The 19,941-nt window shown below is 36.6% G+C and overlaps 1 non-coding gene across 1 annotated transcript; it reads right to left on the minus strand.

Annotated features, from left to right (window-relative positions):
• Positions 1-18,173: 18,173 nt before the first annotated feature.
• On the minus strand, positions 18,174-18,315 carry LOC144235849 (U4 spliceosomal RNA). The gene has a single exon (XR_013336333.1). It is a non-coding gene; the product is annotated as a U4 spliceosomal RNA (small nuclear RNA).
• Positions 18,316-19,941: the final 1,626 nt, after the last annotated feature.

Raw genomic sequence — 19,941 nt, forward strand, 5'->3', positions numbered from 1 at the left:
CTCTGAATAAGCACCTGGGGTGGGCCTCAGTGAAAATGTGACATTTGAAGAGAGACTTGTCTTAGTCTTACGTCTCTAAAAGACAGACTGCGAAGGAAACATGTTTTTTGCTGGTATTTTATTGGGAAATACAATCCCAAAGAAAAAGGAACACCGGGGAAAATGGACTAAAACAGATGAGATAGAACAAACTAAGGCAGAGCATTACTGAGCTGAACACAGCTTTATGGCACACTGAGTGCTCAGTTATACGAGATGTGTTCAGAGACATCACATGAAACTACTCTGCATCAACATGAGGGAGAATGTTATCTACTCTCTCCCATCCCCCTTGTGTCAAATTTCATCATTTAGGAACCAGCCCCTTTCACTTGTTTGTTGTACATGCGTGAGTGTCTAGTAAAATGGAGAGCTACTGCCCATGTCTTGAAGGTCAGTGGCAATAGGGAGCCTCAAAACAGGAGGCAAGAGGAAGATTAAACCTGTACATTAAAGAGAGATGAGGAAGGATGGTTGGGTGGCCCAGTCAGTTGAGTGTCTGACTTCAGCTCCACTCATGATCTCGCCATTTGTGAGTCTGAGCCCCACCACAGGCTCTGTGCTGACAGCTCAGAGACTGGAGCTTACTTTGCATTCTGTGCCTTCCTCTCTCTTTACCCCACCTCCACTCGTGTCCTGTCTTTCTCTCTCTCTCTCAAAAATAAATGAACATTAAAAAAAGGAGAGAGAGATGAGGAGTCGCAGGCACAGGGGGACATCAATCTAAAGCAAAGCAGCAGCCACAGCAACAACCGGATCCATTCCCAAGGGTAGAGCAAGCCACTGCTACAGATAGAAAGCAGGCCAGGTGTGTAATCTGAAGGTGGTGGATAAACAGAAGGCAATGCCAACTCTGGAAGATGGTGATTGACTGAAAGAGAGGTGGACAAAGTAATAGGAGACAGGTTGGTAATGATAGGGCCAGATCACTTTAAAGATGCTAGTTCTACTTTGAGTTAAAGGGCAGCTATTGCTATACTACATTTTTAAAAGATGACTCTGGTTGCTATGCTGAAAACAGACTATCAAAGGGAAAGTTGGTGGCTCAGTTGGTTAAGCACTGACTCTTGATTTCGGCTCAGGTCATGATCTCACAGTTTGTGGTATCCAGCCCTGCACTGGGCTCTGCACTGCTGGTGTGGTGCCTGCTTGGGATTCTCTCCCTCCCTCTATCTCTGTCCCTCCCCACTCATGCTCTCTTTCTCTCACTCTCCCAAAAATACACAAACAGACTTAAAAGAAATAAAACAGATGGTCAAGAGATGTAGGCACAAGATGATCATTTAGCAGGCCACTGCAAAAATCCAGAATTTATGATGTTGGCTTGAACCAGAGGAGTAGCAGAGGAGAAAAGAAATAAAAGATTCTGAATGTATTTTAAAGGTGGAGTCCACAGAGTTTCCTTGCTTCACGCTTTTTACAAAATCAAATTGCCAATGAATTAAGAACCTAATTGTTAAAACAGTTAAAAATTAAATCATAAACACATTAGCATTAGAAGTCACTATAGTCAGGGAAGCCTTCTTAACATCCCCAAATTCAAAAGCCATGAGCAATGCCAACATTGGCAGATAAGCAGCAGAAAAGTAGAAAATACACATTCACGTATATGAGAAAAAAGTCTAGTACCTAAAATCTATAAAATATTTATAAGTCAAGAAGAGAACGGTGAACAATGCAACAGAAACAAAAGGACAAAGAATATGTGGAGGATATTAGCAAAAGAGGAAATGCAAATAGTGATACACTTACAAAAAGGCACATAATCTTGCCAGTTCGTGTGGAAACAATAATTACATGCCAGTTTTCCTCCATCACATTGGCAAAAACAAAGTTGAAACATTCGGGAATTGAAGAAAGCATGATATAGGGACAGCATATCTGTCCATAAAAGTGTGTCATTGGCCAATACGTTGAGAAGCACAAATTGATAATATATTTTAAAGTATAAAATAGCTATCATCTCAATCCAGCAAATCCACTTCATACTTATTTCAGAAAAATATTCTCATATCATTAACAAAAGGCCACCAATAAAGGACTAGATAAACCTATGTAGCATATACACCAGTAAAAGAATATAATATATCCATAGGTCCTGACATAGAAAGATATCTAATATATAGATATTTTCCTTAACAAAAAAGGAAATTGACTAGAAATAAAGAAGATAATATTTGCATGATAAAAGGGTGTGATAATTATCTAAGTAGAAGTTTTCTAAGTCCCCACAGCTATGAAGTTACACAGAGAAAAATATAGTCATTATTGAGTACTGTGACATAAGTAGTCTATTTTTTTTTTTTTAATTAAATTTATTTATTTATTTTGAGAGAGACAGAGACAGCATGAGTGAGGGAGGGGCAGAAAGACGGGGGTGGCGGGAGAGACAGAGAATCCCAAGCAGTCTCTGTACTGTCAGCATGGAGCCAGATACAGGGCTCAAACACACAAAACCATGAGATCATGACCTGAGCCAAACCAAGAGTTGGACACTTAACTGACTGAGCCACCCAGATGTCCCAGAAGAGTCTATTTTAGTAGTTCAGTTTTAAAATTAATTCCTGGACTTATGTGAAATACCTATCCCTGCATATCAAACTAAAGTATTTGTCAGTCAGTCTCTTACTGATTATTAGCTACTACTTCAAATAATAGAATAAAAATGCAATGTAAATCGATTGCAATATAAAAATGAAAATCATGCAAAATTTGTAACACTGCACAAAGTCTATTAAAGTGATTTGGGGAACTGCACAAGTCATAGACCAGACTTTTCAAAATTAGCAATTTTAATAAAGAAGATAAAAAACTATAGTAACAAAATGAAGGCTTTAAACAAAATGTTTAAGATCAAAATGTTTAGCAAAAAGTTTGCATACATGAGCAAAAATGTTCTGCTTTCAGACTTCACTGCAAAAATCTAGTCTGAAATAATTGATTTCACATCATGTTTTTATATAATTTTGTCAGAAAAACTTACAAGAAAACACTCTCAATTCATTCTTTAGTAGATCCAAAATAATAGCAGGTAAAATGATACTTCTTTTTTTGGATAAAATTTAGAGAAATTTCCATTTTTTCAATTTTAGTTGTATTTTCAAGATAAGATGTCAACAAATGCCTTTCCCTTCTATCTAAATGACATGTTGTCTTTTTTGTAAAGAATTTACACTAAGTGACATCTAGAACAGATTATTCTAAATCCATAGACAAAGTGTTCAAATGTCTCGGTGCAGTTGTAAGATTTGATAACTTCAGACTTATAGATTCTACAAATCTACCCCCCAAAATCATTTGAAAGTTTATTTATTTACATTTACAGTACATGGATGTAATTTTGTTAATCATTAAGTTTTAATTTTATTCGTCTTTCTCATTAAAGATGGGAAGCAAAGACAAAAAGAATTTAAAATTTATTATTAAAATTCTCAAACAAATTAATGTAAAGTAACTAAAATAAACTTTTAAAGTATGTGTTTTGTAAACTTGTAATCTGATGTTACTAAAGCTTTAAACTGGTTACCTATATACAAAATCAATGTACAGAAATTGGTTGCATTTCTATACACCAATAATGAAACAAGAGGAAGAGAAATCAAGAAGTTGATCCCATTTACAATTGCACCAAGAACCATAAAATAACTAGGAATAAACCTAACCAAAGATACAAATAATCTATATGCTGAAAACTATAGAAAACGTATAAAGAAAATTGACGAAGACAAGAAGAAATGGAAAAACATTCCATGTTCATGGATTGGAAGAACAAATATTGTCAGAATGTCAATACTACCCAAAACAATCTACACATTCAATAAAATCTCAATCAAAATTAGACCAGCATTCTTCTCAAAGCTATAACAAACAATCTTAAAATTTGTATGAAATCACAAAAGACCCCGAATAGCCAAAGTAATGTTGAAAAAGAAAACCAAAGAGGGGGGCATCACAGCCTCTACCACAAAGCTGTAATCATCAGGACAGTATGGTATTGGCACAATAACAGACACAGAGACCAATAAAAGAGGGTAGAGAACCCAGAATTGGACCCACAAATTTATGGACAACTAATCTTTGACAAAGCAGGAAAGAGCATCCAAAGGAAAAAAGAGAGTCTCTTTAGCAAATGGTGTTGGGAGAACTGGGCAGCAACATGCAGAAGAATGAAATTGGACCACTTTCTTACATAATACACAAAAATAAACTCAAAATGGATGAAAGACCTGAATGTGAGACAGGAAATCATCAAAACCCTACAGGAGAAAACAGACAAAAACCTCTTTGACCTCAGCCACAGAATTTTCTTGCTTGACATGTCTCCAACGGCAAGGAAAATAAAAGCAAAAATGAATGAAATGCGCCTGGGTAGCTCAGTCGGTTAAGTATCCAACTTCGGTTCAGGTCATGATATCATGGTTAGTCAGTTCGAGCCTCACATCGGGCTCCATGCGGACAGCTCAGAGCCTGGGGCCTGCTTCAGATTCTGCATCTCCCTCTCTCTCTGACCCTCCCCTGCTCATGCTGTCTCTTTCTCTCTCTCTCTCTCTCAGAAATAAATAAAACATAATTTAAAAAAAAATGAACTATCAGGACCTCATCAAGATAAAAAGCATCTGCACTGCAAAGAAAACAATCAACAAAACCAAAAGACAACCGATGGAATGGGAAAAGATATTTGCAAATGACATATCAAATAAAAGGTTAGTATCCAAAATCTATAAAGAATTTACCAAACTGAACACCCTAAAAACAAATAATCCAGTGAAGAATTGGGCAGAAAACATGAATAGACACTTTACAAAGAAGACATCCAGATGGTCAACAGACTCATGAAAAGATGCTCAACATCACTCATCATCAGAGAAATACAAATCAAACCACATAGAGATATGACCTCACACCAGTCAGAGTGGCTAAAATGAACAACTCAGGAAACAACAGGTGCTGGTGAGGGTGGGGAGAAATGGGAACTCTCTTGCACTGTTGGTGGGAATGCAAACTAGTGCAGCCCCTCTGGAAAACAGTGTGGAGGTTCCTCAAAAAATTAAAAATAATAAAACCTTAAAATATTTTTTTGGAAACTGGAGAAAAGAAGAAAGAGAAGGGGAAGGGGAAGGGAGAGGAAAAGATGGAGAAAAACCACCACCACCACCAGCAACAGCAGGGAAGATATTAACACTTCAGCAATGGGGAAATAAATCAATTGAATAGTGTATATTTAGATTTATAAATATCCACGAATTCATGGAGAAAAAATGGTACCATGACCATCGACTATCAATTAAGGAAAAAAATGAAATTAGGTGAGTACTGCATACCTTACATAAAAGTAAGTACCATATGGATTCAAATTTTAATAATAGAAAAGCACTGGAAAAGTATAAATAAAAATATGAGAGAATATGTTAAGAATATAGAGGCTTAAAAGTTCTTTCTAAGCAAGATGGAAGGCTTAGAACCACAAGAGAAAACTTAGCAGAATTGATCACAGAAAAATGTTAAACTTTCATGTGGAAAGAAACCACATGAAACCACATGTACATTGAGTTACCTGCAAAAGACTGTAGTAAATTTTTTTTCAAAATGTTTAATGGGTACATGGTATATATACATTGTTTTTAAAAAGTTTCTATGAACCATTAACAAGAAAGCAAACAACCCAGTATATAAGTAGGCACAGAAAATCAACAAATAATTCACAAGAATAAAGATTCAAACTTTAAAACTGATGTAAAAATTGTTCAGCTAGTTATGTCAGAAAACAGTAATGAAATCTGTTTCCATTCTGATGGGTAAAATAAGTTGATCAAAAAAAATTTTAAGTCAATCATCCCTAGTGCTTGTGAAAATACAAAATACTACAAGAAAAACTGACATTCTCAGACCCTGTGGTAGTAAATTATGATCATCCTTTTGGGGAACGATTTGACAGAATCTGCACAAAGCATGCATTGCCTTTGACCCAATTATTCCACTTGCAGAAACATATGTTTCATAAACACAGTCTTTTACCTCAGCCCATGTTTCTTGAATATGAATTACTCATACTTGATTCATAAATAAGGGAATGGACGCAAATATCGCACAGAAGTTGTGGAGGTTTATACATTATTTTTTCCAGGCAAAAGAAGCAGGGAAAGCACGAGTAGAAATACAACTTGAAGGAGGAAAAGGATCAATCCACAGGTGCACTGATAGAATAGTTATCAGGACCCCTTTCAGTGCTATTTGCAGAAAATTAAAAACCAGTGCCTACACCCAGGCTTACCTCTCCCATGATGGCTCTGCCTCAGTCCTATGTCACTCACCCTCTGGCGCGCTGTTCTGACACCCAAGCCCACTCTCGTGCCCCACACCCAGCTTACGGCACCATTTCATCTGCATATTTCATGTTCCTATCAGCATTTCCATTTAGTGATATTTAGAAATGTTCACATCCATGGTACCAGCCTGCAGGCACACAGAGCTCTCTCACCTGGCAAGTCCACGCAGTCTCGCGGGGTAGCAATTTGTTTTTGTTGGTGTCGTGGTTTCAGATGTGCATATGTATTGAGTGGTCTGCCACAACACTATTTTGTGTCCTGGTATCTTAGCTGTGCTATTGCAAAGAACATGAGGTTTTTCACGAGCTCATAGATGGCATTAGAGAAGAAAGCCTATACTTGCCTCAGTTAGGGACAAGATGCAGTTACAAGGATGATCATTGCAGGAATATTCATAGTGATACATAAGCAGAAACCGCAAGTCTATCCATGGGAAAACGGTTAGAAAAAAATGTAATCAGTCCTTTCTATCAAGCCCTATGCCATTATCAAAAAGAGATCTTTAGGCATGGAAATTTCACCAAGATATATTAAGTTTAAGAAGTTACTAGGTAATATGTATTTTTAAATTAAAATGAGGAAAATAAATTTATATCTACCTGTACCAAATTGGACCCAGTCATTACATATAAGGATGCAAAGTTAACAATGGAGAATGTTTATGTTTTAGTATACATGTTTCTGTATAAATGAAGACTTTTAAAGCAGTATATGGATATTCACCAATCATTTTTGTAGCGGTTTTTAAATAACACATTTCAAAATTCAAACACTAAAATCAACAAGTTAATTTTCAGCTCTTAGGATAGATGAGGATAACGACAGGAAAAGATAAAAAAGATGAATAGCCTTTATTAGTAAATTGTAAAAATCATAAATAAAGTAAAGCCATAAATGCAAAATTGAAGGATATATGCAATAAATATAACTGATATAAGTCAATATTTTCATTAACCTGGGAACACACCAAAAACTCCATGTAGTTTTCTAAAAATATAGATGAGAGTCCCACCCCCAAAAATGCCACTTCAATAAGGAGAGGAGGAACATGAAAGTTGGATAGAAGAACAAGGTGTTGAAGACCAGTTAGTCTGCAGCAGTGAGCAAGTGTGGGGGTGGTGAGAAGGGGGATAGATGGTCAGGGTGTGAAGAAGAGCAATGCTTTCCTTGCCTGAGTTCCAAATCAATTAAAAGACAAGTCAAGCACAGAACAGGAAAATCACTATACATGATAGCACCATTGGAGAACATTGCTCATGTAACCACAAGAACTTCTTAATAACAAACCTCAGAGGTAGACACTTATCCCACTTACATTCAACTCTTGGGAACTACAAGCACCCCCTGACCCCTACATAGCCCACTCAAATCAAATTTATGAGGTGAAGAACCTAGAAAGACAGTACCAAGAATAGAAAAACCTTAACTTCAGATGCCCAATTCCCTCTCCCCATTTCATCAACCAGGTAATTCACTCTTCCTTCCAGGGAGGAGAGAGACTGAGGACTGAAAGTGGCAGAAGGGTTAGTAATCCATGTCCTTCATGTGGGAACGAGAAGACAAGAGAGGGGCGCCTGGGTGGCTTAGTCGGTTAAGCATCCGACTTTCACTTAGGTCATNAAATCTACCACAGTAGAGATGAAACATTTTCAAAGAATAATCAATTCACACTTATAATGTATACATATATACATAATTTATATGTAATATAAATTATAAAGCGTACTGTAAAACAATTTCTACCATTAAATTTTTTTAATGTTTATTTTTGAGAGAGACAGAGTGTGAGTAGGGGAGGGGCAGAGAAAAAGGGAGACACAGAATCTGAAGCAGACTCCAGGCTCTGAGCTGTCAGTAGAGACCCTGATGTGGGGCTCCAGCTCACAAACCACGAGATCATGACCTGAGCTGAAGTCAGATGTTTACTCAGCTAAGCCATCTAGGTGTCCCTCAATTCTAACATTTTAGAGAAAATGTGTTCTTTTCCTTTTTAAAAAAAAATATAACTGCTATAGCAGATAAACTTAAAGCCCTTATATAAAACATAAAATGCACCATTAAACTTGACTTACGGTTGTAGGAATATAAAATGTGCCCTGAGTCAGTACTCCTCTGAAGAAGAAAACTAGGGTTGAAATGTATATCTTTTTTTTTTTTAATTTACATCATAAGTGTCAAATAATATCCTTTGCAATCCAAACTTCCCACCAACCTATTTTACCTTATGTCCTATCATAATTTGAGATCAAAATGTTTCCATGATCTACATGGAGGCAAAAATTTTACAAAGGGATATACAAAGAAGGACAGAGTACTTATAGATTCGCTATAACTAGTGTAGTACTATAGAAATTTTCAACTGAAAGAACACTTATATCAAAAGAAGTAATGGTGTGATAGACTCTCATAATTTTAAGTTAGTATGTAAATGCCCTTACAAAATTTGAGCACTCTGGGGCGCCTGGGTGGCTCAGTCAGTTAAGCGTCTGATTTTGGTTCAGGTCATGATCTCACGGTTCGTGGGTTCGAGCCCTACGTCGGGCTCTATGCTAACAGCTAGCTGAGAGCCTGGAGCCTGTTTCAAATTCTGTGTTTCTCTCTCTCTCTGACTCTCCCCCACTCATGCTGTCTCTCTCTCTCTCAGAAATAAATAAAACATTAAAAAAAAATTTTTTTTATTTGAGCACTCTGTTCTTTTCAGGACCTATGCCATCAAAATATTTTAACAAGAATAGTTTGAGAAGGGCTAGAAATGGTACTTGGGATAAAAAAATCAATTTTAACTTTTTTTACTTCTTATTTGATCATTTTTCCCTCTTCCCACACTAGGGAGATGACCAACTTAACACAACTAAAATTCTAGTCCCCTTGCACATTTCCAGTGCAATCCTGCAGGGATTTCACAAGGCTTCTTTTGGTTATATTTGTGATAAGTACTGCAAAGGATATTCTGTGACCATACTGGTGGGGGATTTACACCTCCTCACTATGTTGAGCTCGGGCTCACTGTGTGACTTGCTTTGGTCAGTGAATAAGAAATAGAATATCTGTCACTCTGCTCACTTCACCATGTTATCCCCCAACTCTGTCATGAGGACTAGTGATGTTCCAGATAAGCCAGTACTCATCGACTTAGTGCTCAGTGTAGTGGAAGTGAGATATAAACATTTGCTGTTATAAGATCTCAAGAGTTTAAAGTTGTTACTGACTCTGTTAGAACATGCCTATCCCTACAAATACCAAGAATCATCTAGAGAGAGGAAAGGAAATGCCTTTGGTCTACTTTCCTTTTTTGTATTAAAAGTAAAAGTCACTCCTCTAAAAATGTATCCCAAAGTGCTTGAATTGACTGATTAAAACAGAAAAATGATCATCTGCTTTTAGTAATATGTAGACTTTGTCCCTTACCGTCTTTATTTCTGTAAAAACTGGTAGCTATGTACTAACAATGAAAATTTTATTTTAGTCCTGTCTTTAGTCTTAAAAACTATCATCTGATATCTGATCTGAATCTATGTGACTGGCAATTTGTGAAAAGAAAACAAAATTGTACCAACCTTTCCCCCATAAAGAGAAAACCCATTATTTTTTCATTCCTCAATCAAATAATCTTCTGTTTATTTTTAGTGTGAATAAGTATACTTTAAATTAATAAGAGAATGAATACTGATGGTGGTTTTAGAAATCTATGTAATTTTCGTGGGAAAAATACTAATCTTAACACTTTCTTAGGCAAAGAAGGTTATGGCCTACTAAAAAGAACTTGGTGCTTTCAATTAAAATAACATTGTTGAAAAGAGTCTCTACCACCTTTGTCTGAATTGCACTTCTGTTGCTGGAGACAAGCTGCCAAAAGTGTCTAGAATTGATTAATAAGGAGAATAATTGCCTCCTACTAATTTTAATCGTTTGTACAGCTTTGCCTCTCATGGGATAAGCATGGGGACTATATGGCTTTATCATCAAATCTGAATCTAACCATCCCCTTGCCAGGAGCCAATGAGCTGTAAACATAAATTAAACTAGATTGAGGATTATATTGCTTGGCTGTTTGAAAATTTATATTACTGCAAAGCATGCGAGCAAAGAGTAGCAGATGGGCAATACTGAGAAAAATTTTCTTTCTGGATATTGCCCATCTGTTTTCCTTTTCACATTTCTACTTCAAACTATTCTAGATGTTGTTATTTTTCCTTCTTTCTTTTTTTTCTATGGTTTCATAAATTAGTTACCCAAATTTTCCATGGTCAAGCAAATACTTAGAGTTGGTGATTTCAGTATAAACAATAATAATAGGTACTCATTTATATTGTGTATTTATTATATTCCATCACTCTCTCAAAGCTCTTTGCAATAAAAGATAACTTTTTTCTTGTTTTAACATGGACGTAGAAATGTCTTATTTACAGCCTTAAGCCAAGAATTTTGAAATTTGAGCACACCATACATTATTAAGATGTCCATGCATTTAGAAAAAAAAATCTTACACTCATTGAACTTCCCTTCACACTCTACTGTAACAGTCATTGGTCTCTCACAGTCTTGCTCTGAATTGTTATTTTATAGTAGATGACCCCAGGGGATAATTTAATTAGTGGCTCCATACCACATGCCATTGGCTATCAAAGTTCTATCCTTTAATATTTGCTAGTTTTTTTTTTTTCCTGCCTTTAGGCCAGTGAACAAATCCCAGACTTGTTAACATGCATGTGCTCATGTGCTCCTTCCCTCCCTGACCATTTTCCCTTAGGCTTGTTGACTGCAAAAGTTTCTGGTCCTAATTTTATACTAGTCAAGGATCTTCACTGAAAGCAACAAAATGACACTGAAGATAAAAGAATGTTTCAAAAGGTATATCCGTGGGGGGTGGAGAACGAGACAGAGGCCACACACCCAGAACAGCTGCCAAATCGTAGCCTTCAAGTTCGCCACTTGTACTTGCTATTGCCACTGCTGGACATTCAAAGCCATAGAAAGCACCACTAACAATTCTGAAGGTCACTGTCAAGGCTCCTGCTACTGCTGCCTCTGGTGGTTTTAGCTACTGTAGTCGCCTCTGCCTTCCACCAAACAGATTCACTTCGCTGTATATTCCTTTGAATCATTATCCCATTATTCAAAGTATAGTCTACATGTCTTTGGGTTCCAAGCCCAAAGGGCATGGAGAAGAGGCTGGACATGCAAGCTTCACAGATACTTGCCATTTAAACTTCTGTAGAGGAAAGTCAACTCTCTCCTTCCAAGGGCTTTTAGGTAGGAAATTTCCTATTCATAGGACAATGGTCTGTATAATGGATGGCTTCAACAAACAAAAAGAGAGGTAAATATTCAATATAAAGTCAATATAAACATCAAATTCTTGTCAATGCCAGGCAGTGTTTTATAAGCTCTCTAACTTTTAATCCATTAAATTCTTCTATTGTTTTTCCCACTTTTGGAGAAGTAGCTACAATACATGAGGTTAAATAGATTCTCTGAGGTGACAGATAATAAGTGATGGAAAAAGTTATATTTCAGGTCTGTCAAATACCAAATCCATCCTCTTACCTATTATGGGCATTGTTTATAATTGTGTAATTAACTTCTCACAAGTCCAAAGTGTATAGTAATTTTGACAAATAATATTGCTTATCTTTTGGAGAAAAGTAATAAATTGCTAAGGAAATGTCATATGAAAGAAGAATGTAACATTATGATTGAATTTTAAACCTGACTCATTAGATTAAGACTTTTGCCATAGGCCTAAAATTTCTTATGATTGTGAAATTGGGTCAGAAGACTATAGTTATAAAATTACACTTTCGTTTGGAATATATTGTAAACCTCAGAGTAGAAATCAGCAGACATATTTTTCTGCTTTGGGACAATGACTCAATATCCTGCTTTCTGGATAGATAATAAAGGAAGTGAAATTGCCAGAGGTACTTTTCTCTTTACTGGACATAAAATAGTAAAATAATAGGTTCTGACATTGATAACAACTGCATGTTATAAAGGAATGCTACTCTCAAGGCTTAAATAATTTATTTAACAGAATTTTTATGAGTATTTTTGTATTTTAGGTCAATGGTATTATTTATATGCATTTTGAGTCAGCTTGGCCAAAAAATTAGAACAAAAGGACCAACAGAATGTAATAAAGTTGCTCTATTTGTCAGATGCAATGGTCTCAATCCTCTGAGTGCTGGACATGGTACATGATAGGTGCTCTGTATTTGTCTGTTGAGTGAAGAAATGCCAGTGCTTTGTCTCATCACTGATTATCCATCTACACAATGTTTCTCATCAGACTAGGAAACCTTTTCTGTTCTACTCAAACCTGTTTTCATGTCTCTGGATATCAGCAGTTGATTTCCTCTTCTACTTTACTGAAAAGAGAAAGAGGATCTAATGTGAACTTTGAATACTTTTCTCCATTTTAATTTTTCCTGTCTCTTTACTTCTTCCTGTCCGCCTTCTCTTTCTTTCTTTGTCTCTTTCTCTCCTGCCCCACTTCTCACTTTTGCTCTGTGTTTTTTTTCCCTTTATTTTACTTTCTCCCCTTCACTTCCCTCCCTCTTCCTTCTTAATTTCTTTCTCCCTTTCTTTTTCTTTAGGAAAGACAAGCCAGGAAAGCAGAATCAGGAAACAAACAAACAAAAAACAGTGATTGATAAGAAGGCAAAGCCATGAGTTTGAGTTTTAGGAAAAAAATTTCAGTCCCTCAGTTGGACACTTAAGGTCAAGGCAGGGTCGAACTGAGGAGCCTAAGTAATGCCACTTTGAAATTAAGGCCTCTAGTAAGAGCAACCCCGGGCTGCATGTAGCCCCAGTTCCAGGAAAAGCCTCAGACTGCTCAAGGCTGAAGCCACCCTCTGACCACCCTCAGGTCAGCCAATCAAAAGAAGGTAAGAAATATAGGAGTAACATTCCTATGGTCTGAGTCAGGGGCTGGAAACTATAGATGGTTACTTTGTACAAACTAGCAAATCACTCACCGCTTGCCTGAACCCCACGTGGTCCCTTTGAACTCACCTCATAATTGGTCATTTTCAAAGGATTCTCAAAAGTCATGATTGGGTCCCACCAAGAGTAATGAACACCTCATAGATACTGAATGGTCAAAACTGTTACCATGAGTGCTGTACAATTATGATTGGTGCTTATGTGATGATGCTATATGTACAACATGTGCACTGTAACACCCCCATCCCTTACCCCATAAAAACCCTGCTTGCTATTGTTCGGGGCTTCACCTTGCTGCCACTTCACCGGTTGACAGGTGAGCCCCTGCTCGAGCTTGTAATAAAGACCCTTATGTACTTGCATTGGTGCCAGCTCCTTGGTGGTCTCTGGGGACTCGCGATTCAGGCACAACAGAACACTCCACAAGCCTAAAGCAACCAGAGGATAAAAAGAGTGATTAAGATACTATGACAACACAAAGGGTATTTCCAGTTCATTTTGACAGTGAACAATTTATTGAAGGTCCATTAGGGGCCAAGTCCAACCTAAGAGCCTAGAAAGATAAATGTGATATGACCCTTTGCTAGAACATCTCATAATCCAGAGCAAGTGGCAGAACAGATAAAAACTAATAAATGTTTTATAATAAAATCCTCTAAGAAACAGAGAGAACATGTTTAAAGTGCTATGGAAAGTATATGAAGGAATGTATTTCTGTGAGCTCCTCTAAGAATAGACGTTGAGCCAAGAATCAGAATGCAGTTCTTTCGCAGGAAGGAAACATATCAAAGGGTACATTATTAAGCAATCACTGTGAAAGAAACTCCAGGAAAAACATTAAAACCTACCTCAAGATTATTCCAGCAAAACACATCCCCACACTACATAGCATTGTACAATAAATACTTAGTAATTAGGCACTGAGCATAAGTGGAATATACCATTCTTTGCCTTGAGATTCATTAATCATCTTTGTTTTATTCATTTTTGTTTGCTTGCTCAGTTTTTAAAATCATAGAGCTCAGTAGTGGGCTATTATTGTCTTACGAATATGAAATAATCTTATTAATATCAGCAATTCTTCAGATATTACTGGATTATGATTCCCTCTCATTATGAAAAATAGTCACCACCCCCACCCAATACCCCACTCCTATTGTCTCATATATGCCCACAAATAATTTTTTGGTCTTAATTCAACATTTCCCTGAAGTTTGCTATCTACCAAAGCCCTCTGTATATGGTCCCTCACACTGCCGCTGCTGTCTGCACCCTTCATGAAAATACTATTTCAGGAGAAGGATAGCTTCTCTTGTTGCTTACAAAGTTACCAACCCACTAGAGAACAAAATGACACTGAATTTCCTTCAGTTTTCACTGTTTCTGGGTCACGCTGTGTTGCTCACATAAAATAACCAAGTGGAATGTGTGTGTGTGTATGTCTCTCTCTCTCTCTCTGTCACATTTTAAACCAGAGTATTGAATTGACATTTTTAAAGTCTCCTTTGGATCATGGAGTCCTTTATAGAGAGTCCATGGGTCTATCTCTGCACCTTTTAAAGTGCCCACCCCAACCATGTACAAACCACAAGGAACTCTCTTCTTTGTACAAATAAATTCATGAATGGCTGAGCTAAGCAGTAACTCCTTTAACATAAAGATACAGTATCTCAACTATCAAATCGTTGGTTTAGCCTGCTTTTCTGGAGGATTTTAAGAAATATTAGATCTATAATCTTTCTAAAGAATTTAAGCATGCTTTGGCCTGAAGATATGCACACTATCGAGGTGTCCTTCCTGGAAATATTTTCTAAGCTACGCAACATTGCCTCATCCCTAATCCTTCTAGTCATATACAAACCCATGTTTATTTGCTCTGGGTAGTTGTTACATGTGGATAAAAGTGTATTTAAAAAAAATAACTGAAGAATTTAGGTTCTAAAACCTTAAAAGTTTTGGAGCAAGCTCTTATATCTCATTTATTTGAACTGTAAACAGAATGGTTGTTTTCAGTCCCTAAAGAAGGATTTAAAGTAACTGTCAAATTTTACCACAAACCATCCTGAGCTTGTGTTGTAATACTGGCTTACTATTCTAAAATTCATTCTCTTTAAATTTTTTTTTAATTTAAGAGAGAGAACGAGTGCAAGCAGAGGAGAAGGGCAGAGAAAGAGAGAGAGAGAATCCATACTCAGCGTAGAGCCTGACACAGAGCTCAATTACATGGCCCTGAGATCATGACCTGAACCAAAATCGAGAGCTAGACTCAACTGTATGAGCCACCCAGGTACCGCATAAGCTCATTCTAATTGGAGTTTTGCCTCAGCTGATCCAGGGTGATTTGCTAAAAACCAAAAGACAGAAGAGGATTGTTAATTCTTCTTTGCCTCTTTAGACACAGTTGTCAGTTCTAGAAGCCTATTTGAAAGAAGGAGGTGGAGGAGGGGTGCCTGAGCCTGGGTGGCTCAGTCAGTTAAGTGTCTGACTTCAGGTCAGGTCATGATCTCACGGTTTGGTGAGTTTGAGCCCCTGTTGGGCTCTGTGCTGACACCTCAGAGCCTGCTTTGGCTTCTGTCTCCCTTTCTCTCTGTTCATGCCCCACTCACACTCTTTCTCCCTCTCTCTCAAATAAATAAATAAATAAATAAACATAAAAAAAACAAGTGTGGTTATTTGCTAGCATCAGAGAAATAGGATAGCTAAAAACCATCTGCAACTTTGATATATACTATATAGTCTGGCATACTTAAAATCATTCAGTATTCAACCAGATCTAGAAATGCAATATCATTAATGCTTCCAGATGAAAAGTTGTCTGAACTAAGCATAATGGACCACATGACAAGTGTCTTCCAGATGTCATTAAGAGCTAAGTAATCAGGAGGTATATTTTTGAAACCAGTGTTTAATTCTCACAACTGATTACACTCTCCTTTGGAACACATTACCCGACACACACACAACCACAGTCATTTAAGACTCTTAGATCTCCTGGGGAGCTTGGGTGGCTCAATCAGTTAAGTGTCTGACTCTTGATTTTGAATCAGGTCATGATCTCACAGTTCATGCGTTTGAGCCCCATGCAGGGCTCTGTTCTGTTAGCATGGAGCCTGCTTGGGATTCTTTTTCTCCTCTCTCTCTCTCTCTGCCCCTCCCCTGCTCATGCACTCTCTCCTTCTGTCTCTCAAAATAAATAAACTTAAAAAAAAAAAAAAGACTAGATCTTCAGATTAAACTTCAAGAAAATCTACACAGAAAAGAAAATAAAACCTTTGGGACTAGAGGTTTTATGAAGAAAAAGCAGTCAAGCAATTACTGTAATATCTGTAGTTTCGTTCCTTAGATGTGCTTTTATTTATTTCTATACATAACTTAAGATGTACAATTATATTTACAAAACCCCCAAGATTACTTTCAATGATGTTTGTGATTCTTTTTGCTGATTTTGATAAAAATGACTGTAGTGGATTTGTTATTCATCTAGTCAGCCTCTATTGTTCCTTTCTCTTTCCTAAAGACATTAGTTTTAATTTGAGTATCTACCATTCCACCATGTAGCCCACGTGGTCTGGGGAAAGTTACATTTGAGAACATAGCATTCAACTGACCTAAGCCAATGAGGGGCGCCTTGGTGGCTTAGTCGGTTAAGCGTCCGACTTTCGCTTAGGTCATGATCTCACGGTTCGTGGGTTCGAGCCCTGCATTGTGCTGACTGCCAGCTCAGAGCCTGGAGCCTGTTTCAGATTCTGTGTCTCCCTCTCTCTCTGACCCTCCCCTGCTCACGCTGTCTCTCTCTCTCTCCTAGAAATAAATAAAAATATTTTTTAAAAAAACTGACCTAAGCCAATGAGCATATTTCTATTCTCTTGTATAGTGACTAGTTCAAATAGATGTGACCTTAGCCGACCCAGCCATACTAAATTTTAAAAAGTAAATGTTAGGACTTTTATTTAAAACCCTCAGGGGGGAAAAAGCACTACTATTTCTGGATGATGTATGGTTTCAAAGACTGGAACTGCTGCAGCTATTTTGTCAATATGAGGAAAGCTCTAAAATAAACTTGACAATGGAAGGGAGAATAAAAATAAAGTGGGTTCTTAAGCCACTTTAAATGAAAAAAATTTTTGTTACACATAACATAAAGAATAAAATTGCAGTATAATGTGGCATGTAAGCCAAGGTGTATTAGCTATAGATACGGGATTCTGATCTCTAGAAACTTCTTGTTCTAGAGGTTCTACTTTTAAATACAGCCTTAGGCACAAGTGGCTTTACTGCTCTGATATTTTTATGCAGTAAGAGATAAAATATCTATTACTGTAATAATTTATCTTCCATTTTTGAAATAGTTCTATAAATAAAAAGAGTAATAGTTTATTTTCAATTCATATTAGAGTTATTGAAAGGCCACATGATTTTTGCTTTATCTTGGAGATTACATATGCTTCACCAATGATGGAAAGAACAATGGAAATGTTAATATGTTAAAATATATTAGAACTTTATTAGAGACAACTCCTCTAAACTTTAGGGATTATTTTCCTCAAAAAATTCACTCAAATTATTAAATTACCATATGTTTTGATACAAAAATGGACTAATTATATAAAAACTGTATTTATCAACAGTCATCAATAATAAATTATTTTTTAAGTTTTTTTTATTTATTTCTGAGAGACAGAAAGAGAGAGACAGCATAAGCAGGGGAGGGTCAGAGAGAGTGTGAGACACAGAATCTAAAACAGGCTCCAGGCTCTGAGCTAGCTGTCAGCACAGAGCCCGACTGGGGCTCGAACCAACCGTGAGATCATGACATGAGGGGAAGTCGGACGCTTAACTGACTGAGCCACCCAGGCGCCCCGATAATAAATTACTTTAAAAGATCACTAATTGTTGGGTACTGGGTGGCTCAGTTGGTTAAGCGTCCAACTCTTGGATTTTCAGTTAGCAATAATCGCACCTTGGATAAACCTCATTGGCTATGATACTGCCACTGCACAAAGCTGTCCAACTCTTGGATTTTGGCTCAGGTCATGATCAGGTTGTGATCAGGTCATGAGATCAATCCCCTTGTCAGGTTGTGTACTGAATGTGGAGCCTGCTTGAGATTCTCTCTCTCTCTTCCCCTCTGCTATTCCCCTTTCTCACTCTGTCTCTCTCTTTAAAAAGTAAATAATAAGTCTTTATAATATTTAATTTACTGGGATCCCTGGATGACTCAGTCAGTGTCTGACTGCCTCAGGTCTTGATCTCATGGTTCATGAGTCTGAGCCCGGCTTTGGGCTCTGTGCTGACAGCTCAGAGCCTGGAGCCTGCTTCAGACTCTGTCTCTCTGCTCCTTCTCCGCCCCCCCCCTCAAAAATAAGCATTAAAATTTTTTTAATATTTAATTTACTATTATTCTTAGAGATATTATGCACTTAATTGTGTAACAATGCCATATTCCAAAGTATGAGAATGATGTATATTGTATTGTGCTGATAATATTGTTATATAAACATCAAGAAGTTTGATACTTATAGGGATACCTGGGTGGCTCAGTCAGTTAAGTGTCCAACTGTTGATTTCAGCTCAGTCCATCATCTCATGACTTGTAAGTTCAAGCCCCACATCTGGCTATGCTCTGAAAGTGTGGAGCCTGCTTAGGATTCTCTCTCTTCCTCTCTCTCTGCCCCACCCCAAATAAATAAATAAACTTTTTTATAAAAGCTTTAAAATAAAAAAAGATTAATACTTATAAATTAATATTATCATTATTTAGATATATTCAATATCTACAATATGAGCTATATATATTAACAACAGTAATAATTTAAATTTTGAAATTCCTGGCCAATCAAGAATCCATTTTAATATATTCTTCATAAGAATTTTTGAGGGTAGATACCACTATTATTCTTCATTTTCCAGATAAAGAAACTAAGGTTTATTGACATTAAATAACTTGCTCAAGGTAAATGGCTAGCAGCGAACGAATGCTCAAATCCATGAAATACAATGTCAAGCCTTTGGGATTAAACATTGCATGATTTTTCCCAGAGTATCAGACCTTTTCAATTTAAAATTTAGCAAAATAAAAATTGTTTAATTACTACAAATGTATGAGACAGATGATAAACAGTCAATTAACGAATAGAATTAAATCTAGCAATTAAGCAAGCTAATTATTTCCAGTAGTGATGTATATTTTGTGCCACTGATAATAGAAAATGATGAGTTACAGAGCTTATATGTTCAGATAGAGTGAATTTAGAAATATTTGAAAAGATAAAGTTTTAGAAACTATATAAAAGATGAATTTTCTTGTCAATCATGTTACATTTTAGAAAGCCAAGAAACTATGCAGAGATGGGAATTGACCAGATGGTAGATTTTTTTATTTATAATTATTCCAATTATCTTGATAAATGATAAAAGATTGAAAATCTTGAAAAAGATTTTATAAAACATTACAGTTTTGCTGTTTTATACACATAAATACCTAGTAATTTTCTATAATTCTTCCAGGATTCATTTACCTCATCACTTATATATTTATGCTCACACAATGTCCTAAAAATACTATCCAATTATATTGAATTCAAGGACCCCTCAGCTACCTTAACAGTTTCAGATGCTGTACAACTCTTTC

The sequence above is a fragment of the Crocuta crocuta genome, unplaced genomic scaffold (genome assembly GCF_008692635.1).
Source record: "Crocuta crocuta isolate KB4526 unplaced genomic scaffold, BGI_CrCroc_1.0 scaffold646, whole genome shotgun sequence".
NCBI lineage: Eukaryota > Metazoa > Chordata > Mammalia > Carnivora > Hyaenidae > Crocuta > Crocuta crocuta.